At 42.8% G+C, this 12,562-nt stretch overlaps 1 long non-coding RNA gene across 3 annotated transcripts in view; it reads right to left on the minus strand.

The window, feature by feature from the left end:
* LOC106098327 (uncharacterized) overlaps nt 1-11,376 on the minus strand; it is a 37,225-nt gene extending 25,849 nt beyond the window's left edge. Inside the window, exons 1-8 of one of the 3 annotated variants that reach the window (XR_002062004.2) lie at nt 11,187-11,365; nt 10,998-11,033; nt 10,597-10,908; nt 10,082-10,390; nt 9,567-9,875; nt 7,233-7,523; nt 6,804-7,097; nt 5,704-6,021 (exon numbers count right to left, since the gene is read on the minus strand). This is a non-coding gene — a long non-coding RNA (uncharacterized LOC106098327). Of the gene's footprint in view, nt 1-5,703; nt 6,022-6,803; nt 7,098-7,232; nt 7,524-9,566; nt 9,876-10,081; nt 10,391-10,596; nt 10,909-10,997; nt 11,034-11,186 lie in introns of all 3 variants that reach the window. The other 2 variants (XR_002062003.2, XR_002062002.2) reach the window with 2 other exon arrangements.
* Between the last annotated feature and the right edge of the window lie 1,186 nt (nt 11,377-12,562).

The raw sequence follows: 12,562 nt of genomic DNA on the forward strand, positions 1-12,562 counted from the left end.
CCGGCCGCTCACCCTCACCCCTCGCGAGGACTTCTCGTCTCCGGCCGCCTGTCTGGCAAGGATGTGGGGCAGAGGAAGAAGACCCGATACCAACAGTTAACGCCGCTGCATTCGCGGCCGCCCCTGAGAGGAGGTGTCGCTCTACACAGCACTCAGAGGTTAGTGACAATGTTCTGTTGCCACTGAATCGCCCTGGATGTAATGAGGGAGAGGGGCTTGGAAAGACAATTAACGTCTCGGAGATAGAGACTCAATTTACCTGTACTGTTAACTCTGTCACCCCCCCATGCACCTCGTCACAGTCTGTTTTCCCGGGGGTCAGTGAAGAAGCTGCCTTTTCCATGCCTCTGACTACTAATGTTGAAGGTGTTAATCTTGTGCCCACGTTTTGTATTGACAATAAAGCTAAAATTTCTGATGTTGGGCATGCTATTTTTGGGGAAGACACACTGCCATCACAGAACTGTGAAACTGACACTGCCAAACCGGCCATAGACTCTTCGGTCCTGAGAATCAAACCAAGTGATGTACTGTTAAACCCTGTTATTATGAATGGGAAGGCTGAGGGAGACATTAGTGAAACAGAATGTGGTGATGATTCTGCACACCCAGGACATGCGTCTTTCACTAAGAAGGCTTCTTTTAAGACTGTTACGGCACCTGGGGCCTTATTAAAGACTGTGTCTCAGCCCCTGCTGTCCATTAATTACAAATCATGTGAGAAAGCTTCTGATCTGACCAGTAGTAAGACTGTCCATGTTTCTCACTCTGCTGATGGTTTGACCAGAGTGAGTGCTTTGGAGCCCGACATCAGCAACTGCTTTTCTACACCAGTCCATCGGGGCTGGACAATTATTAAGGGTCTGCCAGGTTTTCCTATGTCTGAGAATGGCATTGTAATTTCTGTTAATACAAAACTGAAGGACTGTTTAAGTTATGCTTCCGCTTTATCTAATGACAAGGTTGAATTTGGTGTTTCCAAGACTGTCGGGGGGGAGAGCCATGCTAGTCATTATAAACCAGCTAGCCCTTTAACTGCACCCCTGGGCCAGGACCTTTTGACTGCAGTTAATGAACTGGCCGATCTAAAGACAATTCAGCCGGATTGCTCAGAGCCAGTCCACTATGTTTTCTGTGCAAAGCAAAGTCCAAGTGCATTCCACTCACTAGCTTTCTACAGTCATTCGGTGTGTGTGGTTGAACTCCTCCATAACTTAGTCTCGCCAAAGGGTGGCTTAGACTCCAATAGGTGTACTTATTTCCCATGTGACTGCCAAATTATTGTGTTAAAATCATCTGTACACAGTCCTGGTTGTTTTATGTGGGTTCAAGAATCAAGTCTTGGCCTTAAGAATCATGCTTCCAGGGCCAATCACTTGTGTCACTGAGCCAACTTATTTCAGGTCTGAAATGTTGTTTAAATCGTGCTCCAAGACGGAAGGTGTGTTTAGCTCTCCAAGAAGAGCAACTGAGGACAATTTGAACTGTGTTAAGGACTTAGAGAATTTAAGGTCTTTGTCTGTCGTTGCTCCTCTGCTAACACCTCACAAAGTTAATGTTCGGAACTTTGTGCTCACTCCCAGGGGGGCTGTGGCGCTGCCTGACCTCTCACCCACGTCTGATCTCCAGGTGGAGGCAGTGGTCACCCAGCCAGCACCTGTGCTAGTTTCGGCCACTAGGGTCAGGGCAGCCATAAGTCAGCCATCTCCTGCACCTGCATCTACACCTCAGGTGGGAGTGGCTGCCGTCCGGTTTGTTCCTGCACCCAGGTTATGCCAGTCAGTACGCAGTACGCAGCTGAGCTCCGCACCCGTCTTAAGCACTCGGGTGGGAGCGGTTGTCGCTCTGCAGGTGCCTGCACCAGCTCATGTTTCCATTGGAGGTTCAAGAGAATCATCACCACCACGACAGCCTCCTATTCAGCCGAGCAGTTAGCAGCTCAGCTCCCTGTCCAGTTAGCAGCTCAGCTCAGTGTTCTGCCAGGGGCCTCCATAACTGCTCGTCCTGCATCTGCTGCTGGATGCCCGGGTGTGCCAACCCGGCACCCTGCAGCATCCACGCCGCTTCATGTTTCATCAGCTGGAGGGCCCGAGGAGCCCATCCAGCCCCATGCCTCATCAGCTGGAGGGCCCGAGGAGCTTGTCCAGCCCCACGCCTCGTCAGCTGGAGGGCCCAAGGAGCCCGTCCAGCCTCCTGTCACGTCAGCTGGCGAACCCAGCCAGCGTCACGCTTCGTCAGATGAAGGGCCCAAGGAGCCCATTCAGCCTCATGCCTCGTCAACTGGGGGTTCTGGAGAACCCAGCCAGCCTCATGCTTTGTCAGCTGGAGGGCCCGAGGAGCCCGTCCAGCGTCCTGCCTCGTTGGCTGGAGGGCCCGAGGGGCCCGTCCAGCCACCTGCCTCGTCCGGTCCTGCCAAGCCACATCCACAACTGTACCGTCACCGGCCACTTTCCAGGCCGTCAGCTGGACATCATTGCCGCCATGGGCGGCCTCCTGAACTGCGCCGCCGCCGCCTTCCGCGCGGCCGGCCTCCTGCTATAAGATGGCATGGACTGTTGTGTTGCCGACCTCCGGGCCGGCCCCCTGATATAAGATGGCATGGACTGTTGAGTTGCCAACCTCCAGGCCGGCCCCCTGAGCTATGTTTGAACTGTTGTCATGAGCTCCAGTGTTTTCTGTTGACTGCTTTTGTTTCCCCTTTTAGGTTCCTTTTTAGTTTTTGTCCCTTTTTAGCTCTCGTTTAGTTTAGTTCATGTACTCCAGCCTCAAATAAAGGCTCGCCTTTTGTTTAAAGTTAATTTTGTCTGCTCATCTGTGTCCACACCCGGGTCCTCCAAACACTCTCCACACGGTCAGCCACTGCGGACGGTGACACTTAGAACTGAAGAAGCTTCTCGAATGAGAGGTGAAACATCTTCAAGCAACTTAAAGAAGTCCAGATGCTTTTCTTTCCAAACTTAATTAGTCTACGGACATTAGTTGACATTCCCAACTATTGACTAATGTGCGTTTTGTGGAAGGAGACTCCATCAGAGAAAACTTTGTATTTTGCAAGGCACTGCCAGATAAAAAACGAGACAGGAAATTTTTTGGGTTACATCCAAAGATCTTGACCAAAGAGGGTGGGAAACCTGCATGAGTATCTGCACTGATGGAGCAGCAGCCATGGTTGGACGCACCAAAGGTTTCGTTAGCAGAGTGAAAGCGATAAACCCAGATGTTATTGTTACGCACTGTTTTCTGCACTGCAAGGCGCTCATTGTCAAGACTTTACCAGCAGACCAAGCTCCTGTATTGGATGATGTCGTGCACATGGTAAACCTTGTCAAGACAAGACCTCTGAAAAGCCGCACACTTGCATCTCTGTGCGAGGAAATGGGAGTGGAGCATAAAGCCTTATTGCTCCACACAGAGGTCCGATGGTTGTCCCGCAGCAAAGTACTGGCCCGTGTATATGAGCTGTGGGAAGAGCTAAACGTGTTTTTGAGTGATGAGAGGTACAATGATGCAAAGCTGCTTACAAGTGATGATTGGTGTGCAAGGCTGGCTTACATGGCAGATATACTTCAGCATGTCAATGAACTGAACACACGAATGCAAAGCCGAGATGAAAACCTGCTCACAAGCACAGATAAAATAAATGTATTTTGTTCAAAGGTCCACCTCTGGCAACAACATCTGAAAAATGCCAACCTTTGCATGTTCCCACTCGCTCAGAAATGGCAAGGAGATACTGAAACTGCCACACTGTGTGAAATAATAGTTAAACATTTTAAAATGCTCGAGAAGAAGTTGTTCATTTATTTCCCCTCTGTCTCCACTGAATGCCTTGACTGGGGAGGGGCCCATATAGCTCAGCAGCAGTTTTTGGAAAGGATATGACTTTGCAGGAGCAGGAGGAACTAACTGAATTGACACAAGACTGTGGTGTAAAGCTAAGCTTTGCTGATCTATCTTTGGACAGTTTTTGGTTGACTGCTGCCAAGGAGTTCCCCATTCTGGCAAACAGAGCCATTTTGACATTGCTCCCATTTTCCACAACGTATCTATGTGAGCTAAGCTTTTCGAGCATGGCTGCTATAAATACTAAAAACAGAGAGAGAGGAAGAGCTGTTGAGGAAGAGCTTTGTGTATGGGGAAAAAAATGCTTAGATGTTTTTGTTACAAAACCTGTAAAAAAAAAAAAAAAAAAGCCGAACATAAGCAAATCTTTGAAATGTATAGAACTTTTGTTGAAAAAATTGAGGTCATCTACTAATCAGAAGATTGATGGTTCGATCACTGGCTGCTCCAGTCTGGGTGAGGCAAGTTGTATAAAGTGCTTTGAGTGCTCAGAGCAGAAAAGCGGTATATAAGAAACAGTCCATTTACCATTTATTATACACTGCCGGTCAAAAGTTTTAGAACACCCCAATGTTTCTAGTTATTTATTGCAACTCAAGTCATTCAAGTCCAATGAATAGCTTGAAATGGTACAAAGGTAAATGGTGAACTGACAACTCAGACAGGAAGAGGTCTGAAAGACCCAAAGCCACCACTGAATCAGAGAACAAGTTTCTGAGAGTTAACAGCTTGTGTGATAGGCGGCTCACAGGACAACAGCTTCAAGCACAGCTTAATAGTGGTCATAGAAAGCAAGTCTCAATTTCAACTGTAAAGAGAAGACTTTAAGCTGCAGGTTTGGCAGGACGATTTGCAGCAAGAAAGCCATTGCTAAGACGTCAGATTAAGACAAAGAGGCTTGCCTGGGCCATGAAACACCACCATTGGACTACTGAAGACAGGAAGAAGGTATTGTGGACTGATGAATCAAAATTTTAAATCTTCGGTTCATCATGTAGAATGCCATCAAGTAGGCGAAAGGATGTGGCATCATCTGTCAAACATGGAGGAGGAAGTGTGATGGTCTGGGGCTGTTTTGCTGGATCCAGGGTCGGTGACTTGTACAGAGTGATGAACTAAAACGGCTGCCACAGCATTCTGCAGTGCCATGCAATACTCTCTGGTATGTGCCTAGTTGGTCAGGGGTTCATCCTACAGCAAGATATTGACCCAAAACACAAGTCCAAACTATGCCAGAACTACCTCAGGAAAAAGAACTAGATGATGGCTTGTTCAGACACAGACTTAAACCCCATCGAGCTGCTTTGGGATGAACTGGACAGAAGAGTGAAAGCAAAGCAACCTACGAGTGCCACATTTATGGGAACTTCTGCAACAGATATGGGAAGAACTTTGTGAAGAATATTTGATTTCTGTTGTAGAAAAACTCCCATGGGTGTGTTCAGCTGTTATATCTGCCAGAAGTCTACTTTGATGAGTCAAATGTTTAGAATACATTTTGGTCTATAAATTGGTTCCATGATTTCTTTTCTAACTTCAGTTGCTTATTTGTACTATGCTTTCATTTCAGAGTGCAATGAGGCATAACAATTTTTTTTACCAGAAGTGTATATCTATATATGAACATAACTGCTGTTTGGCAGCAGTTTTTTTTTCTTTTTTTGGCAACATCAAGGTTTAAGTTCCTGTTTCTGTTCAGTTCTATTTTTATTCCAGCCTTTGCCCCTATTTGTACTGCTTATTCTCTTTCTAGTCTTAGTTGTAAACATACAAAGGGAAAATACACAGACAATTCTGAGAAATATTAGGTGGTCATGATATGGTTTTCTTAATAAAACATAAATTCTACACTGTACTTACATTTAATGACGACACTAGTCGGTGCTGTTGCAGCAGATCTGAATGTCCGTGTGGACACTGTGACCTCATACACACAGCTGTAGTTGCCCTGATGTTCATACTCAGCTACAGGGAAACTAAAGGAGGCTGAGTTGTTGACTGCTGGCTCTGTGAGGTTGGAGCCAGAGAAGCTGAGAATAAAATGTCCACTGGAAAATGTGGAGTTAATGGAACAGGTGAGGATGAAGCTGTAACCCCTGGTGATCTGTGCACCTTCAGGACCCCAGACAAGTCCTGCATTAGGAGACGTCAAGGAGATGCGGGGCCTCTGCAGTCTCACTGTGTGAAAGCAAACTGGGATTAAAAACATATCATTCTCTCTACCTTTTAGTTCTGGACTTGTTTAAACTTTAGAATCAAAAGCAGAAGGAAGGATTTTTTGGGGCTTAAGTGCTGAATCAAACTCAACACATTTCATCACTTACTAACTTATTAGTATTTGGTGTTATTTTTCACACATTCAGCAGTTATTGAGCAACATTAGAAGTTTCTTGCTACATGGTAAATGAAAGTCCATGCTTATCTGCCAAGAAAAATGGCAGATTAGGGTAAAAGACTGAAAGTTGAGGCACACAACGAAGAATGCTGCTGGTAAAGTTTCTGGGCTGCCTTTCCTCATAACAGCCATCCCTCAAGATTTTCTCCATTTAAAGCAATGCATTATCAGAGATTGTAACATCCAGTCCTTTTACTGAATCTTTTAGCCCTCAACGTAGCATTTAGCTCTTTAGCTGCTAAACGTTCCACTATATGTAATACTTTCTTTCAAGTAGTGTGTGTTTACTCCTCAGTACTGTTGGCTTTGACAGCATTTTCTCTGGATACTGAAAAATCCACAATGAAAGTGGGATTCTGTTCAAAACGCTTTTTTTTTTCTTTTGTTAGTGTTTTTTTTTGTAAATAGCTATTAAAACAAGTTTAAGCTATGACTGAAACATATAAAAAATAAGGTAACACTATAAATTTGTCACAATTTATGAAACAACTTATTATCTGTATTAAAAATGATAATTTCTCGTTTTGTTTGAAAAAATGCTTCTTACATGTATTTGCTTTATTACCTGTCACAGAGAGCCTACCAGAGTCACTTGGTGGGGAGTTAAATTCAAGACCTGAGCCCATTTTCTGATACTGACACTGGTACAATCCCTCGTTATCAAAGTTCACTTTGAGGATATTGAATGTTGCAGAGTTTGTACTAGAAGTTTGGGTCCTTATGAATGAATCTGATGTTTTCTTCAGAATGAACGATCCACCCAAAACCTGAGTGGAGATTGAACAAGTGATTGTAATGTTCTGACCCCAGGTGACCTCACCAACAGGATTTATGGCGATATGGGGTTTCGGGAAACTCACTGAAAAAACAAACAAAACAAATGAACAAACAAAAAAACAGGATAATACTGATTTAATATGTTGCTGGTTTAATGACACTTTTAGCTTTTGATTGTTGGAGCTGTCAAGCTCAGGAAATTGTTTTGTTTTCTTACCGTTAACAGAGAGTCTGACAGCATCACTGAGGGAGGATGAAAAGTTTTGCTCTGAAATGTTTTTCTGATACTGACACTGGTACGAGCCGTTATGATCTAAGTCCACTTTGTGGATACTGAAGGTAGCAGATGTGGAACTTGATGACGCAGTCTGGCTGAAAGTGCCTGAGGTCTTCTTGAGGATGAAAGTTCCACCAAGCAACTCGGATAAGATCGAACAAGTAATGGTGACATCTTCACCCCAGGCAACCTTATCTCTATTCAGAGAGATCCTGGGCTCTGGAAGGCTCACTGAAAAACACAGTTCAGCATAATGTTAGTTTAGATAAATATAAGTTTATGCATTTAAATAGCAAATCTTTGTAACTTTTTAACTTTACAACCCACTACCAACTCACCAACTCACTACCACCCCAGCTCTTCCCCATCCTCCATCTGACTTAATTTCATGTCTGTTAGCAGTAATCGTTCTGTACAGAACATGCCCCACTCTCCCTGCCTTTGTCATTGCTAACTAACTTTTCTCATAAATACCAGGGGTAGCTGTAGCTCAGGAGGTAGAGTAGGCCATCTCCTAACTGGAAGGTTGGTAGTTTGATTCTTGGCTGCTCGAGTCTCCAATCTACATGCCTTCTTTTGGCAGGATAGCAAACCCCAAGTTCCTCTCTAAACCATTTCTCATTGTGTGAATCAGTGAATGAGGCATGCTGTATAAAGCACTTTGAGTGCTCAAGTAGAGTAGAAAAGCAATATATAAAAGTCAGTCCATTTAGCTGCCAGGCCATTTCTGAGCTTTAATGAGGCCTTCTCCAAACTGCTGGTCTGTACCCTGGCCCACATCAAATGATGGTTTTCATTCATATTTGGTGTTGTGGTCCTTGCTACTGAACCATAGTTGGAAATAACAGCAGTTATTTGATTATTGTAGCCCTGACTGAAAAGAAATTGAGACACTGTATTATTTGTTGAAGCTTTGTTGTAAGTTGTACTGCTAAATTCCCCACTTATCACACAAATCTAACATTTGTTTAACGACATCCATCCTTGAAGTGAATAAAAATCTATAAAAATAATGAATAAAATGATTGTTTTGCTTTTGGCTTTTTGTGTTCTCTGTTTATTTGAAGTGATCATTCATCAGAAAAAATAAAGTTGTGTCCCTGCTTGCATGAATTCTTAGCAGGACTGACGATTCGCCTCCCACGGGCCATTAATACCGGACAAATGAAATTATTATTGTTTCACTTGTTTGACACCCAAGTTCTAATAAATTAATGGAAAGAAAATGCATTTATCGGCATTTTTGTATTTAAAAAAATCTTTGTGCTAAAAATATCATAATCCAAAACAAATTGAATAACATGATGTTGTCATGCAGACATCAGCACCAATAATCAGTATATATTGCTGATGTTCTTGATCTTTTTACTAAACATGCTGACATCAGCCTGTTTAATAGAAACAGGCTGATGTCATCATATTGTAATAAAAACAGGATGTTATTAGCATGTTCTCATAGGAACATCTTAAAACACTAAAACAGGTTTTCGTATAGTTCTTGCCCTTCGGAGGAGTTGGGTCTCCGCGTGCTCCTGTTTCTCAGTGATTTCTTTTCTCGTGGTGCATCCTCTCTTAGGTTTTCCACCTCCAAAAATCACTTTAACCCCTTTGTTCAAGTTAGAGCTAATTCAAGCGAATTAGTTCAGTTGATAAGCACCGCTGTTAATGTGTTTTCTAAATGCAAATAACTGAACAGGCATGCGGTCCATAGCAGGAAACCAAGAGGGAAGTTGCTGCATGAAGATTACTGAGAAAAAACAGCACCATACTGCAACTATAAATATCAAGTATTGCGGGTGTAAGATCATGTGGTACCGTATTTGGGCATGGATGCTCTATATCAAAGAAAGGAAACTGATGTTGATAAAGATATCTTCAGCCATTCTGACACAAGCACCGATTTTTTTTTTAACTTGTCTTATCACACACTCATGAAAACACAAATATCTGACACAGAGATCAGAACTTAGAAAGGGGCTGGCATATTTTAAGACTGGCTAAGTACGATGACAGTACAGTGCTAGAACGTGGCCATTATGTAAGCAATCAGATGATTGACCAGTTGGGGCAAAAAGTCTTGCAAATACGTTTGTTTGAAGTTATTGCTGCCAAAGGAGGAACAGCTGCTTATTTTAAACCATGATTGTGTTTACTGTCCACCACTGAGAATGCTTAATGTGTGTGCTTAATAAAGAAAGAGTTCAAAATGTATTGTTTATTAATTTAGCACATTTTTATCTATGTTTTGATAAGAGTATAACAAACACTTCTTACCTGAACAGACGACACCAGCATCCTCGCCATGTCCACAGTTGTGTTTCCCAAATCCATTGTGTCCACACTCAGTTAGAGAACTTTCATTTCCTGAACAGGCCACATTATCAAGCCAGATTTTTCCAGTTCCTTGACCAAAGCGAGCAGATGAAGTGGCCTCCAATGCTCTCCCACAACCCAGCTGTCTACAGACCACCTTAGCATCATTTAAGTCCCAGCCATCGTCACAGACTGTTCCCCAGGAACTGTTGTAGTAGAATTCTACTCTTCCTGAACATGAAGTAGATCCAGCGAACCTGATCTGAGATCCTAGCGACAGAACACAGACAAAATATTACCAAGAAAAGACAGAGCACCTTCACTTATTATTTTTTTGGTTTCTTAGTCATGGCAATAATCACATTCACTCTTTAAGTACAAAAGCAAGTTGCAAAGGATGATAATCATTTTCGTGACTGGCTGATAAAATACACAGCTACATTTATTCAACATAAATTACCTAAAGTATTTCTCACCCGAACAAACAACACCAGCATCCTCGCCATGTCCGCAGTTGTGTTTCCCAAATCCATTGTGTCCACACTCAGTTAGAGAACTTTCACTTCCTGAACAGGCCACATCATCAAGCCAGATTTTTCCAGTTCCTTGACCGAAGCGAGCAGATGAAGTGGCCTCCAATGCTCTCCCACAACCCAGCTGTCTACAGACCACCTTAGCATCATTTAAGTCCCAGCCATCGTCACAGACTGTTCCCCAGGAACTGTTGTAGTAGAATTCTACTCTTCCTGAACATGAAGTAGATCCAGCGAACCTGATCAGAGATCCTAGCGACAGAACACAGACAAAATATTACCAAGAAAAGACAGAGCACCTTCACTTATTATTTTTTTGGTTTCTTAGTCATGGCAATAATCACATTCACTCTTTAAGTACAAAAGCAAGTTGCAAAGGATGATAATCATTTTCGTGACTGGCTGATAAAATACACAGCTACATTTATTCAACATAAATTACCTAAAGTATTTCTCACCCGAACAAACAACACCAGCATCCTCGCCATGTCCACAGTTGTGTTTCCCAAATCCATTGTGTCCACACTCAGTTAGAGAACTTTCACTTCCTGAACAGGCCACATCATCAAGCCAGATTTTTCCAGTTCCTTGACCGAAGCGAGCAGATGAAGTGGCCTCCACTGCTGTCCCACAACCCAGCTGTCTACAGACCACATTGGCATCATTAATGCCCCAGCCATCGTCACAGACTGTTCCCCAGGAGCCACTGTGATAGATTTCAACTCTTCCAGAGCACTGAGTGGACTCAGACCCAGCTAGTCTGATCTGACCTATCAGGCACATAATATAAACTATATTTAATACTTTTCCTAAAGTTGAAAAGAATTTTAAAAAAATTCACACACAAGAACAGACTGACCTGCAGCAGGTGAAGTGAAGGCCAAGAGGCAAGAAACTTTTGGAGGGAACAAAATGACATTGATTATTGTGTAAAGTAAGCACATACATCTGTAGTCATTTATCTAAAGTGATCAATATTTGCACTGAAAGCTAAACCTCAAAGACCAAAACTGTCTCTCTGCAAAAGCATTATAAAAGTATGTCTTACCGAAGGTCAAAAACTGAAGCACTCTCTGCTGTCTGCACCCCATGACTGAAAAAAGAGGCTGCTTCGTGTCATTTATGGGAACCAGATGACAGTAAAGTCAACAAAAAACTACAATGTACAAAAAACACTTCACATTTGGTTTATCCTCCCAAAACACTTCCTCTTTCGTTTTGAATGTTTTTTTAAATTCATCCACAGGGCTTTGACACGAGCAGCTCTAAAGACTGCAGCTCTAAAACTGCTCGAGTAATCTAGTGACTCTCGGAAATTACATATTGATTCATTATAAGCAAATTTGCACCAACCCTCCAATCATCCACAGAAACACACACACTGTCTCCATCTGGTGGTTAAAAAGTAATATTGACACAGATGATACTTTCTTGAGGTTAAGCGCTCATAATTTTAAGTACTCCTACATTAGCCTAAAAAGTATTAGCAAGGACTCACAGTTTAACATTTGGGAACATGATCTGAATGAGGAAGGAAGTCAATCCTTTTATAGTGGCAGTGGGAAGAAATGCAACCAGAGAATTGTCTCTGTTTAGACAGTTTTAAATCTTAACTAATTTCATGAATGTTTCTGAGGACTAAATTGGAAGCCACACGTTAAACTACAAAATCTTTAAAATATGGGCGTAAAATTGATGATCTGAAACATTAAAGTGACACAAATATGCACAAAAAAAGCAAAAGAAGAGAAATCATGAAGGAGGAAAATTGCTTTTTCACAGCAGTGTGTGTGATGCACCAACAAAAACACAGGGTCACACACAGAGATGGGCAGTAACGCGTTACTGTAATCCGATTACTTTTTTCAAGTAACGAGTAATGTAAGGGATTACCATTGCAAAAATGGTAATTAGATTACCGTTACTTTCCCGTAGGAACGCTGTGTTACTGCGTTACTAAAACCGTGAGTTTTTTGCGAGAATGTCTCATGATAGTGACGTAAGCGAGTGTGACGTTAGTGACAACACCTGTCTGCAGATCAACAATGGATAATATATCTAGTGCGGGAGAGAGTATGGACGTGCAGGGTTTAAAGCGTGGAAGTATTGACCTTATTTTGAGTTTGATTCCATAAAAAGTGACAAAAACATTAGCGTCCGTTGTGCGTGGGAAGAAAACTTCTTTTTACAGCGGGAAAAAAACCCCTTAACTTCCAAGCAAGCACCGAGTGCGCTACGACTGTAATGGGAAATTCACAGAGAAACTCGCGGAGTCTTCAACTGACCGCTGCGGCACACCTGCACCAGGGTAAACCTCCGCCTACCCCAGTCCTGCTTTACAGGTGAAAATAGAGCAACTAGCCTTTGACTTTATTTATTTTCTGCTGTGTTTTACTTGCATCTATTTGAAAGACTGAGTGTAAA

Source organism: Oreochromis niloticus, linkage group LG4 (assembly GCF_001858045.2).
Source record: "Oreochromis niloticus isolate F11D_XX linkage group LG4, O_niloticus_UMD_NMBU, whole genome shotgun sequence".
Lineage (NCBI taxonomy): Eukaryota > Metazoa > Chordata > Actinopteri > Cichliformes > Cichlidae > Oreochromis > Oreochromis niloticus.